The sequence below is a fragment of the Rhinoderma darwinii genome, unplaced genomic scaffold (assembly GCF_050947455.1).
Source record: "Rhinoderma darwinii isolate aRhiDar2 unplaced genomic scaffold, aRhiDar2.hap1 Scaffold_3346, whole genome shotgun sequence".
Classification (NCBI taxonomy): domain Eukaryota; kingdom Metazoa; phylum Chordata; class Amphibia; order Anura; family Rhinodermatidae; genus Rhinoderma; species Rhinoderma darwinii.
This window is the reverse complement of record NW_027463409.1, coordinates 59,760-83,887: the sequence shown is the minus strand read 5'-3', so window position 1 is coordinate 83,887 and position 24,128 is coordinate 59,760. Positions and strand designations below refer to the sequence as shown.

General features: G+C 47.8%; 16 non-coding genes across 16 annotated transcripts; all 16 read right to left on the bottom strand.

Annotated features, from left to right (window-relative positions):
* Positions 1–1,042: 1,042 nt before the first annotated feature.
* LOC142704475 (U2 spliceosomal RNA) lies at positions 1,043–1,233 on the bottom strand. The gene has a single exon (XR_012867924.1). It is a non-coding gene; the product is annotated as a U2 spliceosomal RNA (small nuclear RNA).
* Positions 1,234–2,521: 1,288 nt separating this feature from the next.
* Positions 2,522–2,712, bottom strand: LOC142704474 (U2 spliceosomal RNA). Its single transcript, XR_012867923.1, has one exon. It is a non-coding gene; the product is annotated as a U2 spliceosomal RNA (small nuclear RNA).
* Positions 2,713–4,028: 1,316 nt separating this feature from the next.
* Positions 4,029–4,219, bottom strand: LOC142704473 (U2 spliceosomal RNA). Its single transcript, XR_012867922.1, has one exon. It is a non-coding gene; the product is annotated as a U2 spliceosomal RNA (small nuclear RNA).
* Positions 4,220–5,507: 1,288 nt separating this feature from the next.
* Positions 5,508–5,698, bottom strand: LOC142704580 (U2 spliceosomal RNA). Its single transcript, XR_012868017.1, has one exon. It is a non-coding gene; the product is annotated as a U2 spliceosomal RNA (small nuclear RNA).
* A 1,280-nt stretch (positions 5,699–6,978) lies between these two features.
* On the bottom strand, positions 6,979–7,169 carry LOC142704579 (U2 spliceosomal RNA). Its single transcript, XR_012868016.1, has one exon. It is a non-coding gene; the product is annotated as a U2 spliceosomal RNA (small nuclear RNA).
* Positions 7,170–8,457: 1,288 nt separating this feature from the next.
* On the bottom strand, positions 8,458–8,648 carry LOC142704578 (U2 spliceosomal RNA). The gene has a single exon (XR_012868015.1). It is a non-coding gene; the product is annotated as a U2 spliceosomal RNA (small nuclear RNA).
* A 1,284-nt stretch (positions 8,649–9,932) lies between these two features.
* On the bottom strand, positions 9,933–10,123 carry LOC142704576 (U2 spliceosomal RNA). Its single transcript, XR_012868014.1, has one exon. It is a non-coding gene; the product is annotated as a U2 spliceosomal RNA (small nuclear RNA).
* Positions 10,124–11,415: 1,292 nt separating this feature from the next.
* LOC142704575 (U2 spliceosomal RNA) lies at positions 11,416–11,606 on the bottom strand. Its single transcript, XR_012868013.1, has one exon. It is a non-coding gene; the product is annotated as a U2 spliceosomal RNA (small nuclear RNA).
* Positions 11,607–12,890: 1,284 nt separating this feature from the next.
* On the bottom strand, positions 12,891–13,081 carry LOC142704573 (U2 spliceosomal RNA). The gene has a single exon (XR_012868011.1). It is a non-coding gene; the product is annotated as a U2 spliceosomal RNA (small nuclear RNA).
* Positions 13,082–14,353: 1,272 nt separating this feature from the next.
* On the bottom strand, positions 14,354–14,544 carry LOC142704572 (U2 spliceosomal RNA). Its single transcript, XR_012868010.1, has one exon. It is a non-coding gene; the product is annotated as a U2 spliceosomal RNA (small nuclear RNA).
* Positions 14,545–15,824: 1,280 nt separating this feature from the next.
* Positions 15,825–16,015, bottom strand: LOC142704571 (U2 spliceosomal RNA). The gene has a single exon (XR_012868009.1). It is a non-coding gene; the product is annotated as a U2 spliceosomal RNA (small nuclear RNA).
* Positions 16,016–17,307: 1,292 nt separating this feature from the next.
* LOC142704570 (U2 spliceosomal RNA) lies at positions 17,308–17,498 on the bottom strand. The gene has a single exon (XR_012868008.1). It is a non-coding gene; the product is annotated as a U2 spliceosomal RNA (small nuclear RNA).
* Positions 17,499–18,782: 1,284 nt separating this feature from the next.
* Positions 18,783–18,973, bottom strand: LOC142704569 (U2 spliceosomal RNA). The gene has a single exon (XR_012868007.1). It is a non-coding gene; the product is annotated as a U2 spliceosomal RNA (small nuclear RNA).
* Positions 18,974–20,265: 1,292 nt separating this feature from the next.
* On the bottom strand, positions 20,266–20,456 carry LOC142704568 (U2 spliceosomal RNA). The gene has a single exon (XR_012868006.1). It is a non-coding gene; the product is annotated as a U2 spliceosomal RNA (small nuclear RNA).
* A 1,284-nt stretch (positions 20,457–21,740) lies between these two features.
* LOC142704567 (U2 spliceosomal RNA) lies at positions 21,741–21,931 on the bottom strand. The gene has a single exon (XR_012868005.1). It is a non-coding gene; the product is annotated as a U2 spliceosomal RNA (small nuclear RNA).
* A 1,303-nt stretch (positions 21,932–23,234) lies between these two features.
* Positions 23,235–23,425, bottom strand: LOC142704523 (U2 spliceosomal RNA). Its single transcript, XR_012867966.1, has one exon. It is a non-coding gene; the product is annotated as a U2 spliceosomal RNA (small nuclear RNA).
* Positions 23,426–24,128: the final 703 nt, after the last annotated feature.

Below are 24,128 nucleotides of genomic sequence, written 5' to 3'. Positions count from 1 at the left end.
TGCAGATAAACACTGGCAGCGGCAGCAAGTGCATGCCCACAGCCACCCCTTGTTCCTTCACACCTTGTATCAGCTGTAATCCAGTCCAGTCCAGTGCTGCCTGCTGAGCAGCACTGACCAACACTGCCTGGGCCCAGGCTTTTATCTCTGAGGCCCCATTATGATGTCAGAAAGCTGGCTCTGGAATCCTGAGGGCTCCACTATGACACGTGCAAAGTTCCGTCTGAACTTTATATAAGACGGTGAGGCTCAGTCAGTCACTCAGTGTTGCCTGAGAGGGCAACACTGCAACAGCCGGCCGCCAGGCTGTCTTTTTTTTGCACAGCTAGTTGCCTCCAGGAGGCCACAAGAGGGAGACAAGGGACTGCAAAATGGAAAATAGGCATCCACCAACTTTACAGACAACTTCTCCTTGCTCCTACAACCTCCATCCTTGCACAGTTTGTTATTCTTCTAGGTAACATAGTAACAAATCCAAATTGCTGCTCTCTTTGTAGGCAAGCAAGGCTTTGTTGCAACTGCAATTCTTACTTCTTCTTGAAATGTAGGGACGACAGTACATTCCATCACATCCATCTAGTGTACACAGGTAGGTCCATTGTGGCGGGCAGGCGAGCGGGCGGGCTGCTTTATTGGCTGTTTGCTGTTCCCCTACTCCACTCCACTATTTGACTGTTGTGCTGCATCAATCAATCAATCAATCAATCAATCAATCAATCAATCAATCAATCAATCAATCAATCAGTGGCTGGCTCAGGTGCAGCTCTTTAACTTACCTAAAAGGGAGGGCGGAGAGAAGACAAGGAAGGTGAATGAGGTGTTCCAATGTGAAATGCCGGAAACACAGAAACACAGACGACACACAACAAGAGGTGGCAATCTATTCATTAATTGCATTTAATCAATGAGCTCATTATCACTCATGCATTGTCCAACAGGTGTTGAAATAATGGGATTAAAAGGGGAGATCCCTTCAGAAAGACAGAAACAATAGCAAAGACAAAAAACACTTTTGGAATCTGCTTTTAGTCAACACATAAGGAAAGGGTGCACCGGTCCTGGAAATACTGCAATACCAGGTCAATGCGTGGAGTGGACAGAGCAAGCTCTATTTCCATCTCCCTGTTCTAAAAATCCATTTAATATATGGTCCCCAGATAGGGGACGTATCAGATATTAAACTGATAAGAACAGATACTACACTTGATCTTAGCCAAAAGGCCGAGAAGCGATAACCCGAACGGGCCGCGCGTTGCCCGAGCCTGCCCGATACTGCTGTTCAGCCCTTGCAGCGATTCAGCCTACTTCTAGGCAATTCCATGGGGCCCTGCAGGCTCACACACTCACAACTACACGGGAGGTGAATAAAGGCCGGAGAGGAAGCCAGACAGGATTTGCTTCTTTTGCTTGCACCACAATGCAGTGCTGAAAGAGGAGGAATCTACATAAAAACGCCTTCCTGGCAACGCCCAAATGCCCTGCTGCCATGCAGATAAACACTGGCAGCGGCAGCAAGTGCATGCCCACAGCCACCCCTTGTTCCTTCACACCTTGTATCAGCTGTAATCCAGTCCAGTCCAGTGCTGCCTGCTGAGCAGCACTGACCAACACTGCCTGGGCCCAGGCTTTTATCTCTGAGGCCCCATTATGATGTCAGAAAGCTGGCTCTGGAATCCTGAGGGCTCCACTATGACACGTGCAAAGTTCCGTCTGAACTTTATATAAGACGGTGAGGCTCAGTCAGTCACTCAGTGTTGCCTGAGAGGGCAACACTGCAACAGCCGGCCGCCAGGCTGTCTTTTTTTTGCACAGCTAGTTGCCTCCAGGAGGCCACAAGAGGGAGACAAGGGACTGCAAAATGGAAAATAGGCATCCACCAACTTTACAGACAACTTCTCCTTGCTCCTACAACCTCCATCCTTGCACAGTTTGTTATTCTTCTAGGTAACATAGTAACAAATCCAAATTGCTGCTCTCTTTGTAGGCAAGCAAGGCTTTGTTGCAACTGCAATTCTTACTTCTTCTTGAAATGTAGGGACGACAGTACATTCCATCACATCCATCTAGTGTACACAGGTAGGTCCATTGTGGCGGGCAGGCGAGCGGGCGGGCTGCTTTATTGGCTGTTTGCTGTTCCCCTACTCCACTCCACTATTTGACTGTTGTGCTGCATCAATCAATCAATCAATCAAACAATCAATCAATCAATCAATCAATCAATCAGTGGCTGGCTCAGGTGCAGCTCTTTAACTTACCTAAAAGGGAGGGCGGAGAGAAGACAAGGAAGGTGAATGAGGTGTTCCAATGTGAAATGCCGGAAACACAGAAACACAGACGACACACAACAAGAGGTGGCAATCTATTCATTAATTGCATTTAATCAATGAGCTCATTATCACTCATGCATTGTCCAACAGGTGTTGAAATAATGGGATTAAAAGGGGAGATCCCTTCAGAAAGACAGAAACAATAGCAAAGACAAAAAACACTTTTGGAATCTGCTTTTAGTCAACACATAAGGAAAGGGTGCACCGGTCCTGGAAATACTGCAATACCAGGTCAATGCGTGGAGTGGACAGAGCAAGCTCTATTTCCATCTCCCTGTTCTAAAAATCCATTTAATATATGGTCCCCAGATAGGGGACGTATCAGATATTAAACTGATAAGAACAGATACTACACTTGATCTTAGCCAAAAGGCCGAGAAGCGATAACCCGAACGGGCCGCGCGTTGCCCGAGCCTGCCCGATACTGCTGTTCAGCCCTTGCAGCGATTCAGCCTACTTCTAGGCAATTCCATGGGGCCCTGCAGGCTCACACACTCACAGCTACACGGGAGGTGAATAAAGGCCGGAGAGGAAGCCAGACAGGATTTGCTTCTTTTGCTTGCACCACAATGCAGTGCTGAAAGAGGAGGAATCTACATAAAAACGCCTTCCTGGCAACGCCCAAATGCCCTGCTGCCATGCAGATAAACACTGGCAGCGGCAGCAAGTGCATGCCCACAGCCACCCCTTGTTCCTTCACACCTTGTATCAGCTGTAATCCAGTCCAGTCCAGTGCTGCCTGCTGAGCAGCACTGACCAACACTGCCTGGGCCCAGGCTTTTATCTCTGAGGCCCCATTATGATGTCAGAAAGCTGGCTCTGGAATCCTGAGGGCTCCACTATGACACGTGCAAAGTTCCGTCTGAACTTTATATAAGACGGTGAGGCTCAGTCAGTCACTCAGTGTTGCCTGAGAGGGCAACACTGCAACAGCCGGCCGCCAGGCTGTCTTTTTTTTGCACAGCTAGTTGCCTCCAGGAGGCCACAAGAGGGAGACAAGGGACTGCAAAATGGAAAATAGGCATCCACCAACTTTACAGACAACTTCTCCTTGCTCCTACAACCTCCATCCTTGCACAGTTTGTTATTCTTCTAGGTAACATAGTAACAAATCCAAATTGCTGCTCTCTTTGTAGGCAAGCAAGGCTTTGTTGCAACTGCAATTCTTACTTCTTCTTGAAATGTAGGGACGACAGTACATTCCATCACATCCATCTAGTGTACACAGGTAGGTCCATTGTGGCGGGCAGGCGAGCGGGCGGGCTGCTTTATTGGCTGTTTGCTGTTCCCCTACTCCACTCCACTATTTGACTGTTGTGCTGCATCAATCAATCAATCAATCAATCAATCAATCAATCAATCAATCAATCAATCAATCAATCAATCAATCAATCAATCAATCAGTGGCTGGCTCAGGTGCAGCTCTTTAACTTACCTAAAAGGGAGGGCGGAGAGAAGACAAGGAAGGTGAATGAGGTGTTCCAATGTGAAATGCCGGAAACACAGAAACACAGACGACACACAACAAGAGGTGGCAATCTATTCATTAATTGCATTTAATCAATGAGCTCATTATCACTCATGCATTGTCCAACAGGTGTTGAAATAATGGGATTAAAAGGGGAGATCCCTTCAGAAAGACAGAAACAATAGCAAAGACAAAAAACACTTTTGGAATCTGCTTTTAGTCAACACATAAGGAAAGGGTGCACCGGTCCTGGAAATACTGCAATACCAGGTCAATGCGTGGAGTGGACAGAGCAAGCTCTATTTCCATCTCCCTGTTCTAAAAATCCATTTAATATATGGTCCCCAGATAGGGGACGTATCAGATATTAAACTGATAAGAACAGATACTACACTTGATCTTAGCCAAAAGGCCGAGAAGCGATAACCCGAACGGGCCGCGCGTTGCCCGAGCCTGCCCGATACTGCTGTTCAGCCCTTGCAGCGATTCAGCCTACTTCTAGGCAATTCCATGGGGCCCTGCAGGCTCACACACTCACAGCTACACGGGAGGTGAATAAAGGCCGGAGAGGAAGCCAGACAGGATTTGCTTCTTTTGCTTGCACCACAATGCAGTGCTGAAAGAGGAGGAATCTACATAAAAACGCCTTCCTGGCAACGCCCAAATGCCCTGCTGCCATGCAGATAAACACTGGCAGCGGCAGCAAGTGCATGCCCACAGCCACCCCTTGTTCCTTCACACCTTGTATCAGCTGTAATCCAGTCCAGTCCAGTGCTGCCTGCTGAGCAGCACTGACCAGCACTGCCTGGGCCCAGGCTTTTATCTCTGAGGCCCCATTATGATGTCAGAAAGCTGGCTCTGGAATCCTGAGGGCTCCACTATGACACGTGCAAAGTTCCGTCTGAACTTTATATAAGACGGTGAGGCTCAGTCAGTCACTCAGTGTTGCCTGAGAGGGCAACACTGCAACAGCCGGCCGCCAGGCTGTCTTTTTTTTGCACAGCTAGTTGCCTCCAGGAGGCCACAAGAGGGAGACAAGGGACTGCAAAATGGAAAATAGGCATCCACCAACTTTACAGACAACTTCTCCTTGCTCCTACAACCTCCATCCTTGCACAGTTTGTTATTCTTCTAGGTAACATAGTAACAAATCCAAATTGCTGCTCTCTTTGTAGGCAAGCAAGGCTTTGTTGCAACTGCAATTCTTACTTCTTCTTGAAATGTAGGGACAACAGTACATTCCATCACATCCATCTAGTGTACACAGGTAGGTCCATTGTGGCGGGCAGGCGAGCGGGCGGGCTGCTTTATTGGCTGTTTGCTGTTCCCCTACTCCACTCCACTATTTGACTGTTGTGCTGCATCAATCAATCAATCAATCAATCAATCAATCAATCAATCAATCAATCAATCAGTGGCTGGCTCAGGTGCAGCTCTTTAACTTACCTAAAAGGGAGGGCGGAGAGAAGACAAGGAAGGTGAATGAGGTGTTCCAATGTGAAATGCCGGAAACACAGAAACACAGACGACACACAACAAGAGGTGGCAATCTATTCATTAATTGCATTTAATCAATGAGCTCATTATCACTCATGCATTGTCCAACAGGTGTTGAAATAATGGGATTAAAAGGGGAGATCCCTTCAGAAAGACAGAAACAATAGCAAAGACAAAAAACACTTTTGGAATCTGCTTTTAGTCAACACATAAGGAAAGGGTGCACCGGTCCTGGAAATACTGCAATACCAGGTCAATGCGTGGAGTGGACAGAGCAAGCTCTATTTCCATCTCCCTGTTCTAAAAATCCATTTAATATATGGTCCCCAGATAGGGGACGTATCAGATATTAAACTGATAAGAACAGATACTACACTTGATCTTAGCCAAAAGGCCGAGAAGCGATAACCCGAACGGGCCGCGCGTTGCCCGAGCCTGCCCGATACTGCTGTTCAGCCCTTGCAGCGATTCAGCCTACTTCTAGGCAATTCCATGGGGCCCTGCAGGCTCACACACTCACAGCTACACGGGAGGTGAATAAAGGCCGGAGAGGAAGCCAGACAGGATTTGCTTCTTTTGCTTGCACCACAATGCAGTGCTGAAAGAGGAGGAATCTACATAAAAACGCCTTCCTGGCAACGCCCAAATGCCCTGCTGCCATGCAGATAAACACTGGCAGCGGCAGCAAGTGCATGCCCACAGCCACCCCTTGTTCCTTCACACCTTGTATCAGCTGTAATCCAGTCCAGTCCAGTGCTGCCTGCTGAGCAGCACTGACCAACACTGCCTGGGCCCAGGCTTTTATCTCTGAGGCCCCATTATGATGTCAGAAAGCTGGCTCTGGAATCCTGAGGGCTCCACTATGACACGTGCAAAGTTCCGTCTGAACTTTATATAAGACGGTGAGGCTCAGTCAGTCACTCAGTGTTGCCTGAGAGGGCAACACTGCAACAGCCGGCCGCCAGGCTGTCTTTTTTTTGCACAGCTAGTTGCCTCCAGGAGGCCACAAGAGGGAGACAAGGGACTGCAAAATGGAAAATAGGCATCCACCAACTTTACAGACAACTTCTCCTTGCTCCTACAACCTCCATCCTTGCACAGTTTGTTATTCTTCTAGGTAACATAGTAACAAATCCAAATTGCTGCTCTCTTTGTAGGCAAGCAAGGCTTTGTTGCAACTGCAATTCTTACTTCTTCTTGAAATGTAGGGACGACAGTACATTCCATCACATCCATCTAGTGTACACAGGTAGGTCCATTGTGGCGGGCAGGCGAGCGGGCGGGCTGCTTTATTGGCTGTTTGCTGTTCCCCTACTCCACTCCACTATTTGACTGTTGTGCTGCATCAATCAATCAATCAATCAATCAATCAATCAATCAATCAATCAGTGGCTGGCTCAGGTGCAGCTCTTTAACTTACCTAAAAGGGAGGGCGGAGAGAAGACAAGGAAGGTGAATGAGGTGTTCCAATGTGAAATGCCGGAAACACAGAAACACAGACGACACACAACAAGAGGTGGCAATCTATTCATTAATTGCATTTAATCAATGAGCTCATTATCACTCATGCATTGTCCAACAGGTGTTGAAATAATGGGATTAAAAGGGGAGATCCCTTCAGAAAGACAGAAACAATAGCAAAGACAAAAAACACTTTTGGAATCTGCTTTTAGTCAACACATAAGGAAAGGGTGCACCGGTCCTGGAAATACTGCAATACCAGGTCAATGCGTGGAGTGGACAGAGCAAGCTCTATTTCCATCTCCCTGTTCTAAAAATCCATTTAATATATGGTCCCCAGATAGGGGACGTATCAGATATTAAACTGATAAGAACAGATACTACACTTGATCTTAGCCAAAAGGCCGAGAAGCGATAACCCGAACGGGCCGCGCGTTGCCCGAGCCTGCCCGATACTGCTGTTCAGCCCTTGCAGCGATTCAGCCTACTTCTAGGCAATTCCATGGGGCCCTGCAGGCTCACACACTCACAGCTACACGGGAGGTGAATAAAGGCCGGAGAGGAAGCCAGACAGGATTTGCTTCTTTTGCTTGCACCACAATGCAGTGCTGAAAGAGGAGGAATCTACATAAAAACGCCTTCCTGGCAACGCCCAAATGCCCTGCTGCCATGCAGATAAACACTGGCAGCGGCAGCAAGTGCATGCCCACAGCCACCCCTTGTTCCTTCACACCTTGTATCAGCTGTAATCCAGTCCAGTCCAGTGCTGCCTGCTGAGCAGCACTGACCAACACTGCCTGGGCCCAGGCTTTTATCTCTGAGGCCCCATTATGATGTCAGAAAGCTGGCTCTGGAATCCTGAGGGCTCCACTATGACACGTGCAAAGTTCCGTCTGAACTTTATATAAGACGGTGAGGCTCAGTCAGTCACTCAGTGTTGCCTGAGAGGGCAACACTGCAACAGCCGGCCGCCAGGCTGTCTTTTTTTTGCACAGCTAGTTGCCTCCAGGAGGCCACAAGAGGGAGACAAGGGACTGCAAAATGGAAAATAGGCATCCACCAACTTTACAGACAACTTCTCCTTGCTCCTACAACCTCCATCCTTGCACAGTTTGTTATTCTTCTAGGTAACATAGTAACAAATCCAAATTGCTGCTCTCTTTGTAGGCAAGCAAGGCTTTGTTGCAACTGCAATTCTTACTTCTTCTTGAAATGTAGGGACGACAGTACATTCCATCACATCCATCTAGTGTACACAGGTAGGTCCATTGTGGCGGGCAGGCGAGCGGGCGGGCTGCTTTATTGGCTGTTTGCTGTTCCCCTACTCCACTCCACTATTTGACTGTTGTGCTGCATCAATCAATCAATCAATCAATCAATCAATCAATCAATCAATCAATCAATCAGTGGCTGGCTCAGGTGCAGCTCTTTAACTTACCTAAAAGGGAGGGCGGAGAGAAGACAAGGAAGGTGAATGAGGTGTTCCAATGTGAAATGCCGGAAACACAGAAACACAGACGACACACAACAAGAGGTGGCAATCTATTCATTAATTGCATTTAATCAATGAGCTCATTATCACTCATGCATTGTCCAACAGGTGTTGAAATAATGGGATTAAAAGGGGAGATCCCTTCAGAAAGACAGAAACAATAGCAAAGACAAAAAACACTTTTGGAATCTGCTTTTAGTCAACACATAAGGAAAGGGTGCACCGGTCCTGGAAATACTGCAATACCAGGTCAATGCGTGGAGTGGACAGAGCAAGCTCTATTTCCATCTCCCTGTTCTAAAAATCCATTTAATATATGGTCCCCAGATAGGGGACGTATCAGATATTAAACTGATAAGAACAGATACTACACTTGATCTTAGCCAAAAGGCCGAGAAGCGATAACCCGAACGGGCCGCGCGTTGCCCGAGCCTGCCCGATACTGCTGTTCAGCCCTTGCAGCGATTCAGCCTACTTCTAGGCAATTCCATGGGGCCCTGCAGGCTCACACACTCACAGCTACACGGGAGGTGAATAAAGGCCGGAGAGGAAGCCAGACAGGATTTGCTTCTTTTGCTTGCACCACAATGCAGTGCTGAAAGAGGAGGAATCGACATAAAAACGCCTTCCTGGCAACGCCCAAATGCCCTGCTGCCATGCAGATAAACACTGGCAGCGGCAGCAAGTGCATGCCCACAGCCACCCCTTGTTCCTTCACACCTTGTATCAGCTGTAATCCAGTCCAGTCCAGTGCTGCCTGCTGAGCAGCACTGACCAATACTGCCTGGGTCCAGGCTTTTATCTCTGAGGCCCCATTATGATGTCAGAAAGCTGGCTCTGGAATCCTGAGGGCTCCACTATGACACGTGCAAAGTTCCGTCTGAACTTTATATAAGACGGTGAGGCTCAGTCAGTCACTCAGTGTTGCCTGAGAGGGCAACACTGCAACAGCCGGCCGCCAGGCTGTCTTTTTTTTGCACAGCTAGTTGCCTCCAGGAGGCCACAAGAGGGAGACAAGGGACTGCAAAATGGAAAATAGGCATCCACCAACTTTACAGACAACTTCTCCTTGCTCCTACAACCTCCATCTTTGCACAGTTTGTTATTCTTCTAGGTAACATAGTAACAAATCCAAATTGCTGCTCTCTTTGTAGGCAAGCAAGGCTTTGTTGCAACTGCAATTCTTACTTCTTCTTGAAATGTAGGGACGACAGTACATTCCATCACATCCATCTAGTGTACACAGGTAGGTCCATTGTGGCGGGCAGGCGAGCGGGCGGGCTGCTTTATTGGCTGTTTGCTGTTCCCCTACTCCACTCCACTATTTGACTGTTGTGCTGCATCAATCAATCAATCAATCAATCAATCAATCAATCAATCAATCAATCAGTGGCTGGCTCAGGTGCAGCTCTTTAACTTACCTAAAAGGGAGGGCGGAGAGAAGACAAGGAAGGTGAATGAGGTGTTCCAATGTGAAATGCCGGAAACACAGAAACACAGACGACACACAACAAGAGGTGGCAATCTATTCATTAATTGCATTTAATCAATGAGCTCATTATCACTCATGCATTGTCCAACAGGTGTTGAAATAATGGGATTAAAAGGGGAGATCCCTTCAGAAAGACAGAAACAATAGCAAAGACAAAAAACACTTTTGGAATCTGCTTTTAGTCAACACATAAGGAAAGGGTGCACCGGTCCTGGAAATACTGCAATACCAGGTCAATGCGTGGAGTGGACAGAGCAAGCTCTATTTCCATCTCCCTGTTCTAAAAATCCATTTAATATATGGTCCCCAGATAGGGGACGTATCAGATATTAAACTGATAAGAACAGATACTACACTTGATCTTAGCCAAAAGGCCGAGAAGCGATAACCCGAACGGGCCGCACGTTGCCCGAGCCTGCCCGATACTGCTGTTCAGCCCTTGCAGCGATTCAGCCTACTTCTAGGCAATTCCATGGGGCCCTGCAGGCTCACACACTCACAGCTACACGGGAGGTGAATAAAGGCCGGAGAGGAAGCCAGACAGGATTTGCTTCTTTTGCTTGCACCACAATGCAGTGCTGAAAGAGGAGGAATCTACATAAAAACGCCTTCCTGGCAACGCCCAAATGCCCTGCTGCCATGCAGATATACACTGGCAGCGGCAGCAAGTGCATGCCCACAGCCACCCCTTGTTCCTTCACACCTTGTATCAGCTGTAATCCAGTCCAGTCCAGTGCTGCCTGCTGAGCAGCACTGACCAACACTGCCTGGGCCCAGGCTTTTATCTCTGAGGCCCCATTATGATGTCAGAAAGCTGGCTCTGGAATCCTGAGGGCTCCACTATGACACGTGCAAAGTTCCGTCTGAACTTTATATAAGACGGTGAGGCTCAGTCAGTCACTCAGTGTTGCCTGAGAGGGCAACACTGCAACAGCCGGCCGCCAGGCTGTCTTTTTTTTGCACAGCTAGTTGCCTCCAGGAGGCCACAAGAGGGAGACAAGGGACTGCAAAATGGAAAATAGGCATCCACCAACTTTACAGACAACTTCTCCTTGCTCCTACAACCTCCATCCTTGCACAGTTTGTTATTCTTCTAGGTAACATAGTAACAAATCCAAATTGCTGCTCTCTTTGTAGGCAAGCAAGGCTTTGTTGCAACTGCAATTCTTACTTCTTCTTGAAATGTAGGGACGACAGTACATTCCATCACATCCATCTAGTGTACACAGGTAGGTCCATTGTGGCGGGCAGGCGAGCGGGCGGGCTGCTTTATTGGCTGTTTGCTGTTCCCCTACTCCACTCCACTATTTGACTGTTGTGCTGCATCAATCAATCAATCAATCAATCAATCAATCAATCAATCAATCAATCAATCAATCAGTGGCTGGCTCAGGTGCAGCTCTTTAACTTACCTAAAAGGGAGGGCGGAGAGAAGACAAGGAAGGTGAATGAGGTGTTCCAATGTGAAATGCCGGAAACACAGAAACACAGACGACACACAACAAGAGGTGGCAATCTATTCATTAATTGCATTTAATCAATGAGCTCATTATCACTCATGCATTGTCCAACAGGTGTTGAAATAATGGGATTAAAAGGGGAGATCCCTTCAGAAAGACAGAAACAATAGCAAAGACAAAAAACACTTTTGGAATCTGCTTTTAGTCAACACATAAGGAAAGGGTGCACCGGTCCTGGAAATACTGCAATACCAGGTCAATGCGTGGAGTGGACAGAGCAAGCTCTATTTCCATCTCCCTGTTCTAAAAATCCATTTAATATATGGTCCCCAGATAGGGGACGTATCAGATATTAAACTGATAAGAACAGATACTACACTTGATCTTAGCCAAAAGGCCGAGAAGCGATAACCCGAACGGGCCGCGCGTTGCCCGAGCCTGCCCGATACTGCTGTTCAGCCCTTGCAGCGATTCAGCCTACTTCTAGGCAATTCCATGGGGCCCTGCAGGCTCACACACTCACAGCTACACGGGAGGTGAATAAAGGCCGGAGAGGAAGCCAGACAGGATTTGCTTCTTTTGCTTGCACCACAATGCAGTGCTGAAAGAGGAGGAATCTACATAAAAACGCCTTCCTGGCAACGCCCAAATGCCCTGCTGCCATGCAGATAAACACTGGCAGCGGCAGCAAGTGCATGCCCACAGCCACCCCTTGTTCCTTCACACCTTGTATCAGCTGTAATCCAGTCCAGTCCAGTGCTGCCTGCTGAGCAGCACTGACCAACACTGCCTGGGCCCAGGCTTTTATCTCTGAGGCCCCATTATGATGTCAGAAAGCTGGCTCTGGAATCCTGAGGGCTCCACTATGACACGTGCAAAGTTCCGTCTGAACTTTATATAAGACGGTGAGGCTCAGTCAGTCACTCAGTGTTGCCTGAGAGGGCAACACTGCAACAGCCGGCCGCCAGGCTGTCTTTTTTTTGCACAGCTAGTTGCCTCCAGGAGGCCACAAGAGGGAGACAAGGGACTGCAAAATGGAAAATAGGCATCCACCAACTTTACAGACAACTTCTCCTTGCTCCTACAACCTCCATCCTTGCACAGTTTGTTATTCTTCTAGGTAACATAGTAACAAATCCAAATTGCTGCTCTCTTTGTAGGCAAGCAAGGCTTTGTTGCAACTGCAATTCTTACTTCTTCTTGAAATGTAGGGACGACAGTACATTCCATCACATCCATCTAGTGTACACAGGTAGGTCCATTGTGGCGGGCAGGCGAGCGGGCGGGCTGCTTTATTGGCTGTTTGCTGTTCCCCTACTCCACTCCACTATTTGACTGTTGTGCTGCATCAATCAATCAATCAATCAATCAATCAATCAATCAATCAATCAATCAGTGGCTGGCTCAGGTGCAGCTCTTTAACTTACCTAAAAGGGAGGGCGGAGAGAAGACAAGGAAGGTGAATGAGGTGTTCCAATGTGAAATGCCGGAAACACAGAAACACAGACGACACACAACAAGAGGTGGCAATCTATTCATTAATTGCATTTAATCAATGAGCTCATTATCACTCATGCATTGTCCAACAGGTGTTGAAATAATGGGATTAAAAGGGGAGATCCCTTCAGAAAGACAGAAACAATAGCAAAGACAAAAAACACTTTTGGAATCTGCTTTTAGTCAACACATAAGGAAAGGGTGCACCGGTCCTGGAAATACTGCAATACCAGGTCAATGCGTGGAGTGGACAGAGCAAGCTCTATTTCCATCTCCCTGTTCTAAAAATCCATTTAATATATGGTCCCCAGATAGGGGACGTATCAGATATTAAACTGATAAGAACAGATACTACACTTGATCTTAGCCAAAAGGCCGAGAAGCGATAACCCGAACGGGCCGCGCGTTGCCCGAGCCTGCCCGATACTGCTGTTCAGCCCTTGCAGCGATTCAGCCTACTTCTAGGCAATTCCATGGGGCCCTGCAGGCTCACACACTCACAGCTACACGGGAGGTGAATAAAGGCCGGAGAGGAAGCCAGACAGGATTTGCTTCTTTTGCTTGCACCACAATGCAGTGCTGAAAGAGGAGGAATCTACATAAAAACGCCTTCCTGGCAACGCCCAAATGCCCTGCTGCCATGCAGATAAACACTGGCAGCGGCAGCAAGTGCATGCCCACAGCCACCCCTTGTTCCTTCACACCTTGTATCAGCTGTAATCCAGTCCAGTCCAGTGCTGCCTGCTGAGCAGCACTGACCAGCACTGCCTGGGCCCAGGCTTTTATCTCTGAGGCCCCATTATGATGTCAGAAAGCTGGCTCTGGAATCCTGAGGGCTCCACTATGACACGTGCAAAGTTCCGTCTGAACTTTATATAAGACGGTGAGGCTCAGTCAGTCACTCAGTGTTGCCTGAGAGGGCAACACTGCAACAGCCGGCCGCCAGGCTGTCTTTTTTTTGCACAGCTAGTTGCCTCCAGGAGGCCACAAGAGGGAGACAAGGGACTGCAAAATGGAAAATAGGCATCCACCAACTTTACAGACAACTTCTCCTTGCTCCTACAACCTCCATCCTTGCACAGTTTGTTATTCTTCTAGGTAACATAGTAACAAATCCAAATTGCTGCTCTCTTTGTAGGCAAGCAAGGCTTTGTTGCAACTGCAATTCTTACTTCTTCTTGAAATGTAGGGACAACAGTACATTCCATCACATCCATCTAGTGTACACAGGTAGGTCCATTGTGGCGGGCAGGCGAGCGGGCGGGCTGCTTTATTGGCTGTTTGCTGTTCCCCTACTCCACTCCACTATTTGACTGTTGTGCTGCATCAATCAATCAATCAATCAATCAATCAATCAATCAGTGGCTGGCTCAGGTGCAGCTCTTTAACTTACCTAAAAGGGAGGGCGGAGAGAAGACAAGGAAGGTGAATGAGGTGTTCCAATGTGAAATGCCGGAAACACAGAAACACAGACGACACACAACAAGAGGTGGCAATCTATTCATTAATTGCATTTAATCAATGAGCTCATTATCACTCATGCATTGTCCAACAGGTGTTGAAATAATGGGATTAAAAGGGGAGATCCCTTCAGAAAGACAGAAACAATAGCAAAGACAAAAAACACTTTTGGAATCTGCTTTTAGTCAACACATAAGGAAAGGGTGCACCGGTCCTGGAAATACTGCAATACCAGGTCAATGCGTGGAGTGGACAGAGCAAGCTCTATTTCCATCTCCCTGTTCTAAAAATCCATTTAATATATGGTCCCCAGATAGGGGACGTATCAGATATTAAACTGATAAGAACAGATACTACACTTGATCTTAGCCAAAAGGCCGAGAAGCGATAACCCGAACGGGCCGCGCGTTGCCCGAGCCTGCCCGATACTGCTGTTCAGCCCTTGCAGCGATTCAGCCTACTTCTAGGCAATTCCATGGGGCCCTGCAGGCTCACACACTCACAGCTACACGGGAGGTGAATAAAGGCCGGAGAGGAAGCCAGACAGGATTTGCTTCTTTTGCTTGCACCACAATGCAGTGCTGAAAGAGGAGGAATCTACATAAAAACGCCTTCCTGGCAACGCCCAAATGCCCTGCTGCCATGCAGATAAACACTGGCAGCGGCAGCAAGTGCATGCCCACAGCCACCCCTTGTTCCTTCACACCTTGTATCAGCTGTAATCCAGTCCAGTCCAGTGCTGCCTGCTGAGCAGCACTGACCAACACTGCCTGGGCCCAGGCTTTTATCTCTGAGGCCCCATTATGATGTCAGAAAGCTGGCTCTGGAATCCTGAGGGCTCCACTATGACACGTGCAAAGTTCCGTCTGAACTTTATATAAGACGGTGAGGCTCAGTCAGTCACTCAGTGTTGCCTGAGAGGGCAACACTGCAACAGCCGGCCGCCAGGCTGTCTTTTTTTTGCACAGCTAGTTGCCTCCAGGAGGCCACAAGAGGGAGACAAGGGACTGCAAAATGGAAAATAGGCATCCACCAACTTTACAGACAACTTCTCCTTGCTCCTACAACCTCCATCCTTGCACAGTTTGTTATTCTTCTAGGTAACATAGTAACAAATCCAAATTGCTGCTCTCTTTGTAGGCAAGCAAGGCTTTGTTGCAACTGCAATTCTTACTTCTTCTTGAAATGTAGGGACGACAGTACATTCCATCACATCCATCTAGTGTACACAGGTAGGTCCATTGTGGCGGGCAGGCGAGCGGGCGGGCTGCTTTATTGGCTGTTTGCTGTTCCCCTACTCCACTCCACTATTTGACTGTTGTGCTGCATCAATCAATCAATCAATCAATCAATCAATCAATCAATCAATCAGTGGCTGGCTCAGGTGCAGCTCTTTAACTTACCTAAAAGGGAGGGCGGAGAGAAGACAAGGAAGGTGAATGAGGTGTTCCAATGTGAAATGCCGGAAACACAGAAACACAGACGACACACAACAAGAGGTGGCAATCTATTCATTAATTGCATTTAATCAATGAGCTCATTATCACTCATGCATTGTCCAACAGGTGTTGAAATAATGGGATTAAAAGGGGAGATCCCTTCAGAAAGACAGAAACAATAGCAAAGACAAAAAACACTTTTGGAATCTGCTTTTAGTCAACACATAAGGAAAGGGTGCACCGGTCCTGGAAATACTGCAATACCAGGTCAATGCGTGGAGTGGACAGAGCAAGCTCTATTTCCATCTCCCTGTTCTAAAAATCCATTTAATATATGGTCCCCAGATAGGGGACGTATCAGATATTAAACTGATAAGAACAGATACTACACTTGATCTTAGCCAAAAGGCCGAGAAGCGATAACCCGAACGGGCCGCGCGTTGCCCGAGCCTGCCCGATACTGCTGTTCAGCCCTTGCAGCGATTCAGCCTACTTCTAGGCAATTCCATGGGGCCCTGCAGGCTCACACACTCACAGCTACACGGGAGGTGAATAAAGGCCGGAGAGGAAGCCAGACAGGATTTGCTTCTTTTGCTTGCACCACAATGCAGTGCTGAAAGAGGAGGAATCGACATAAAAACGCCTTCCTGGCAACGCCCAAATGCCCTGCTGCCATGCAGATAAACACTGGCAGCGGCAGCAAGTGCATGCCCACAGCCACCCCTTGTTCCTTCACACCTTGTATCAGCTGTAATCCAGTCCAGTCCAGTGCTGCCTGCTGAGCAGCACTGACCAACACTGCCTGGGCCCAGGCTTTTATCTCTGAGGCCCCATTATGATGTCAGAAAGCTGGCTCTGGAATCCTGAGGGCTCCACTATGACACGTGCAAAGTTCCGTCTGAACTTTATATAAGACGGTGAGGCTCAGTCAGTCACTCAGTGTTGCCTGAGAGGGCAACACTGCAACAGCCGGCCGCCAGGCTGTCTTTTTTTTGCACAGCTAGTTGCCTCCAGGAGGCCACAAGAGGGAGACAAGGGACTGCAAAATGGAAAATAGGCATCCACCAACTTTACAGACAACTTCTCCTTGCTCCTACAACCTCCATCCTTGCACAGTTTGTTATTCTTCTAGGTAACATAGTAACAAATCCAAATTGCTGCTCTCTTTGTAGGCAAGCAAGGCTTTGTTGCAACTGCAATTCTTACTTCTTCTTGAAATGTAGGGACGACAGTACATTCCATCACATCCATCTAGTGTACACAGGTAGGTCCATTGTGGCGGGCAGGCGAGCGGGCGGGCTGCTTTATTGGCTGTTTGCTGTTCCCCTACTCCACTCCACTATTTGACTGTTGTGCTGCATCAATCAATCAATCAATCAATCAATCAATCAATCAATCAATCAATCAATCAATCAGTGGCTGGCTCAGGTGCAGCTCTTTAACTTACCTAAAAGGGAGGGCGGAGAGAAGACAAGGAAGGTGAATGAGGTGTTCCAATGTGAAATGCCGGAAACACAGAAACACAGACGACACACAACAAGAGGTGGCAATCTATTCATTAATTGCATTTAATCAATGAGCTCATTATCACTCATGCATTGTCCAACAGGTGTTGAAATAATGGGATTAAAAGGGGAGATCCCTTCAGAAAGACAGAAACAATAGCAAAGACAAAAAACACTTTTGGAATCTGCTTTTAGTCAACACATAAGGAAAGGGTGCACCGGTCCTGGAAATACTGCAATACCAGGTCAATGCGTGGAGTGGACAGAGCAAGCTCTATTTCCATCTCCCTGTTCTAAAAATCCATTTAATATATGGTCCCCAGATAGGGGACGTATCAGATATTAAACTGATAAGAACAGATACTACACTTGATCTTAGCCAAAAGGCCGAGAAGCGATAACCCGAACGGGCCGCGCGTTGCCCGAGCCTGCCCGATACTGCTGTTCAGCCCTTGCAGCGATTCAGCCTACTTCTAGGCAATTCCATGGGGCCCTGCAGGCTCACACACTCACAGCTACACGGGAGGTGAATAAAGGCCGGAGAGGAAGCCAGACAGGATTTGCTTCTTTTGCTTGCACCACAATGCAGTGCTGAAAGAGGAGGAATCGACATAAAAACGCCTTCCTGGCAACGCCCAAATGCCCTGCTGCCATGCAGATAAACACTGGCAGCGGCAGCAAGTGCATGCCCACAGCCACCCCTTGTTCCTTCACACCTTGTATCAGCTGTAATCCAGTCCAGTCCAGTGCTGCCTGCTGAGCAGCACTGACCAATACTGCCTGGGTCCAGGCTTTTATCTCTGAGGCCCCATTATGATGTCAGAAAGCTGGCTCTGGAATCCTGAGGGCTCCACTATGACACGTGCAAAGTTCCGTCTGAACTTTATATAAGACGGTGAGGCTCAGTCAGTCACTCAGTGTTGCCTGAGAGGGCAACACTGCAACAGCCGGCCGCCAGGCTGTCTTTTTTTTGCACAGCTAGTTGCCTCCAGGAGGCCACAAGAGGGAGACAAGGGACTGCAAAATGGAAAATAGGCATCCACCAACTTTACAGACAACTTCTCCTTGCTCCTACAACCTCCATCTTTGCACAGTTTGTTATTCTTCTAGGTAACATAGTAACAAATCCAAATTGCTGCTCTCTTTGTAGGCAAGCAAGGCTTTGTTGCAACTGCAATTCTTACTTCTTCTTGAAATGTAGGGACGACAGTACATTCCATCACATCCATCTAGTGTACACAGGTAGGTCCATTGTGGCGGGCAGGCGAGCGGGCGGGCTGCTTTATTGGCTGTTTGCTGTTCCCCTACTCCACTCCACTATTTGACTGTTGTGCTGCATCAATCAATCAATCAATCAATCAATCAATCAATCAATCAATCAATCAGTGGCTGGCTCAGGTGCAGCTCTTTAACTTACCTAAAAGGGAGGGCGGAGAGAAGACAAGGAAGGTGAATGAGGTGTTCCAATGTGAAATGCCGGAAACACAGAAACACAGACGACACACAACAAGAGGTGGCAATCTATTCATTAATTGCATTTAATCAATGAGCTCATTATCACTCATGCATTGTCCAACAGGTGTTGAAATAATGGGATTAAAAGGGGAGATCCCTTCAGAAAGACAGAAACAATAGCAAAGACAAAAAACACTTTTGGAATCTGCTTTTAGTCAACACATAAGGAAAGGGTGCACCGGTCCTGGAAATACTGCAATACCAGGTCAATGCGTGGAGTGGACAGAGCAAGCTCTATTTCCATCTCCCTGTTCTAAAAATCCATTTAATATATGGTCCCCAGATAGGGGACGTATCAGATATTAAACTGATAAGAACAGATACTACACTTGATCTTAGCCAAAAGGCCGAGAAGCGATAACCCGAACGGGCCGCACGTTGCCCGAGCCTGCCCGATACTGCTGTTCAGCCCTTGCAGCGATTCAGCCTACTTCTAGGCAATTCCATGGGGCCCTGCAGGCTCACACACTCACAGCTACACGGGAGGTGAATAAAGGCCGGAGAGGAAGCCAGACAGGATTTGCTTCTTTTGCTTGCACCACAATGCAGTGCTGAAAGAGGAGGAATCTACATAAAAACGCCTTCCTGGCAACGCCCAAATGCCCTGCTGCCATGCAGATATACACTGGCAGCGGCAGCAAGTGCATGCCCACAGCCACCCCTTGTTCCTTCACACCTTGTATCAGCTGTAATCCAGTCCAGTCCAGTGCTGCCTGCTGAGCAGCACTGACCAACACTGCCTGGGCCCAGGCTTTTATCTCTGAGGCCCCATTATGATGTCAGAAAGCTGGCTCTGGAATCCTGAGGGCTCCACTATGACACGTGCAAAGTTCCGTCTGAACTTTATATAAGACGGTGAGGCTCAGTCAGTCACTCAGTGTTGCCTGAGAGGGCAACACTGCAACAGCCGGCCGCCAGGCTGTCTTTTTTTTGCACAGCTAGTTGCCTCCAGGAGGCCACAAGAGGGAGACAAGGGACTGCAAAATGGAAAATAGGCATCCACCAACTTTACAGACAACTTCTCCTTGCTCCTACAACCTCCATCCTTGCACAGTTTGTTATTCTTCTAGGTAACATAGTAACAAATCCAAATTGCTGCTCTCTTTGTAGGCAAGCAAGGCTTTGTTGCAACTGCAATTCTTACTTCTTCTTGAAATGTAGGGACGACAGTACATTCCATCACATCCATCTAGTGTACACAGGTAGGTCCATTGTGGCGGGCAGGCGAGCGGGCGGGCTGCTTTATTGGCTGTTTGCTGTTCCCCTACTCCACTCCACTATTTGACTGTTGTGCTGCATCAATCAATCAATCAATCAATCAATCAATCAATCAATCAATCAATCAATCAATCAGTGGCTGGCTCAGGTGCAGCTCTTTAACTTACCTAAAAGGGAGGGCGGAGAGAAGACAAGGAAGGTGAATGAGGTGTTCCAATGTGAAATGCCGGAAACACAGAAACACAGACGACACACAACAAGAGGTGGCAATCTATTCATTAATTGCATTTAATCAATGAGCTCATTATCACTCATGCATTGTCCAACAGGTGTTGAAATAATGGGATTAAAAGGGGAGATCCCTTCAGAAAGACAGAAACAATAGCAAAGACAAAAAACACTTTTGGAATCTGCTTTTAGTCAACACATAAGGAAAGGGTGCACCGGTCCTGGAAATACTGCAATACCAGGTCAATGCGTGGAGTGGACAGAGCAAGCTCTATTTCCATCTCCCTGTTCTAAAAATCCATTTAATATATGGTCCCCAGATAGGGGACGTATCAGATATTAAACTGATAAGAACAGATACTACACTTGATCTTAGCCAAAAGGCCGAGAAGCGATAACCCGAACGGGCCGCGCGTTGCCCGAGCCTGCCCGATACTGCTGTTCAGCCCTTGCAGCGATTCAGCCTACTTCTAGGCAATTCCATGGGGCCCTGCAGGCTCACACACTCACAGCTACACGGGAGGTGAATAAAGGCCGGAGAGGAAGCCAGACAGGATTTGCTTCTTTTGCTTGCACCACAATGCAGTGCTGAAAGAGGAGGAATCTACATAAAAACGCCTTCCTGGCAACGCCCAAATGCCCTGCTGCCATGCAGATAAACACTGGCAGCGGCAGCAAGTGCATGCCCACAGCCACCCCTTGTTCCTTCACACCTTGTATCAGCTGTAATCCAGTCCAGTCCAGTGCTGCCTGCTGAGCAGCACTGACCAACACTGCCTGGGCCCAGGCTTTTATCTCTGAGGCCCCATTATGATGTCAGAAAGCTGGCTCTGGAATCCTGAGGGCTCCACTATGACACGTGCAAAGTTCCGTCTGAACTTTATATAAGACGGTGAGGCTCAGTCAGTCACTCAGTGTTGCCTGAGAGGGCAACACTGCAACAGCCGGCCGCCAGGCTGTCTTTTTTTTGCACAGCTAGTTGCCTCCAGGAGGCCACAAGAGGGAGACAAGGGACTGCAAAATGGAAAATAGGCATCCACCAACTTTACAGACAACTTCTCCTTGCTCCTACAACCTCCATCCTTGCACAGTTTGTTATTCTTCTAGGTAACATAGTAACAAATCCAAATTGCTGCTCTCTTTGTAGGCAAGCAAGGCTTTGTTGCAACTGCAATTCTTACTTCTTCTTGAAATGTAGGGACGACAGTACATTCCATCACATCCATCTAGTGTACACAGGTAGGTCCATTGTGGCGGGCAGGCGAGCGGGCGGGCTGCTTTATTGGCTGTTTGCTGTTCCCCTACTCCACTCCACTATTTGACTGTTGTGCTGCATCAATCAATCAATCAATCAATCAATCAATCAATCAATCAATCAATCAGTGGCTGGCTCAGGTGCAGCTCTTTAACTTACCTAAAAGGGAGGGCGGAGAGAAGACAAGGAAGGTGAATGAGGTGTTCCAATGTGAAATTCCGGAAACACAGAAACACAGACGACACACAACAAGAGGTGGCAATCTATTCATTAATTGCATTTAATCAATGAGCTCATTATCACTCATGCATTGTCCAACAGGTGTTGAAATAATGGGATTAAAAGGGGAGATCCCTTCAGAAAGACAGAAACAATAGCAAAGACAAAAAACACTTTTGGAATCTGCTTTTAGTCAACACATAAGGAAAGGGTGCACCGGTCCTGGAAATACTGCAATACCAGGTCAATGCGTGGAGTGGACAGAGCAAGCTCTATTTCCATCTCCCTGTTCTAAAAATCCATTTAATATATGGTCCCCAGATAGGGGACGTATCAGATATTAAACTGATAAGAACAGATACTACACTTGATCTTAGCCAAAAGGCCGAGAAGCGATAACCCGAACGGGCCGCGCGTTGCCCGAGCCTGCCCGATACTGCTGTTCAGCCCTTGCAGCGATTCAGCCTACTTCTAGGCAATTCCATGGGGCCCTGCAGGCTCACACACTCACAGCTACACGGGAGGTGAATAAAGGCCGGAGAGGAAGCCAGACAGGATTTGCTTCTTTTGCTTGCACCACAATGCAGTGCTGAAAGAGGAGGAATCGACATAAAAACGCCTTCCTGGCAACGCCCAAATGCCCTGCTGCCATGCAGATAAACACTGGCAGCGGCAGCAAGTGCATGCCCACAGCCACCCCTTGTTCCTTCACACCTTGTATCAGCTGTAATCCAGTCCAGTCCAGTGCTGCCTGCTGAGCAGCACTGACCAACACTGCCTGGGCCCAGGCTTTTATCTCTGAGGCCCCATTATGATGTCAGAAAGCTGGCTCTGGAATCCTGAGGGCTCCATTATGACACGTGCAAAGTTCCGTCTGAACTTTATATAAGACGGTGAGGCTCAGTCAGTCACTCAGTGTTGCCTGAGAGGGCAACACTGCAACAGCCGGCCGCCAGGCTGTCTTTTTTTGCACAGCTAGTTGCCTCCAGGAGGCCACAAGAGGGAGACAAGGGACTGCAAAATGGAAAATAGGCATCCACCAACTTTACAGACAACTTCTCCTTGCTCCTACAACCTCCATCCTTGCACAGTTTGTTATTCTTCTAGGTAACATAGTAACAAATCCAAATTGCTGCTCTCTTTGTAGGCAAGCAAGGCTTTGTTGCAACTGCAATTCTTACTTCTTCTTGAAATGTAGGGACGACAGTACATTCCATCACATCCATCTAGTGTACACAGGTAGGTCCATTGTGGCGGGCAGGCGAGCGGGCGGGCTGCTTTATTGGCTGTTTGCTGTTCCCCTACTCCACTCCACTATTTGACTGTTGTGCTGCATCAATCAATCAATCAATCAATCAATCAATCAATCAATCAATCAATCAATCAATCAATCAATCAATCAATCAATCAGTGGCTGGCTCAGGTGCAGCTCTTTAACTTACCTAAAAGGGAGGGCGGAGAGAAGACAAGGAAGGTGAATGAGGTGTTCCAATGTGAAATGCCGGAAACACAGAAGACACACAACAAGAGGTGGCAATCTATTCATTAATTGCATTTAATCAATGAGCTCATTATCACTCATGCATTGTCCAACAGGTGTTGAAATAATGGGATTAAAAGGGGAGATCCCTTCAGAAAGACAGAAACAATAGCAAAGACAAAAAACACTTTTGGAATCTGCTTTTAGTCAACACATAAGGAAAGGGTGCACCGGTCCTGGAAATACTGCAATACCAGGTCAATGCGTGGAGTGGACAGAGCAAGCTCTATTTCCATCTCCCTGTTCTAAAAATCCATTTAATATATGGTCCCCAGATAGGGGACGTATCAGATATTAAACTGATAAGAACAGATACTACACTTGATCTTAGCCAAAAGGCAGAGAAGCGATAACCCGAACGGGCCGCGCGTTGCCCGAGCCTGCCCGATACTGCTGTTCAGCCCTTGCAGCGATTCAGCCTACTTCTAGGCAATTCCATGGGGCCCTGCAGGCTCACACACTCACAGCTACACGGGAGGTGAATAAAGGCCGGAGAGGAAGCCAGACAGGATTTGCTTCTTTTGCTTGCACCACAATGCAGTGCTGAAAGAGGAGGAATCTACATAAAAACGCCTTCCTGGCAACGCCCAAATGCCCTGCTGCCATGCAGATAAACACTGGCAGCGGCAGCAAGTGCATGCCCACAGCCACCCCTTGTTCCTTCACACCTTGTATCAGCTGTAATCCAGTCCAGTCCAGTGCTGCCTGCTGAGCAGCACTGACCAACACTGCCTGGGCCCAGGCTTTTATCTCTGAGGCCCCATTATGATGTCAGAAAGCTGGCTCTGGAATCCTGAGGGCTCCACTATGACACGTGCAAAGTTCCGTCTGAACTTTATATAAGACGGTGAGGCTCAGTCAGTCACTCAGTGTTGCCTGAGAGGGCAACACTGCAACAGCCGGCCGCCAGGCTGTCTTTTTTTTGCACAGCTAGTTGCCTCCAGGAGGCCACAAGAGGGAGACAAGGGACTGCAAAATGGAAAATAGGCATCCACCAACTTTACAGACAACTTCTCCTTGCTCCTACAACCTCCATCCTTGCACAGTTTGTTAT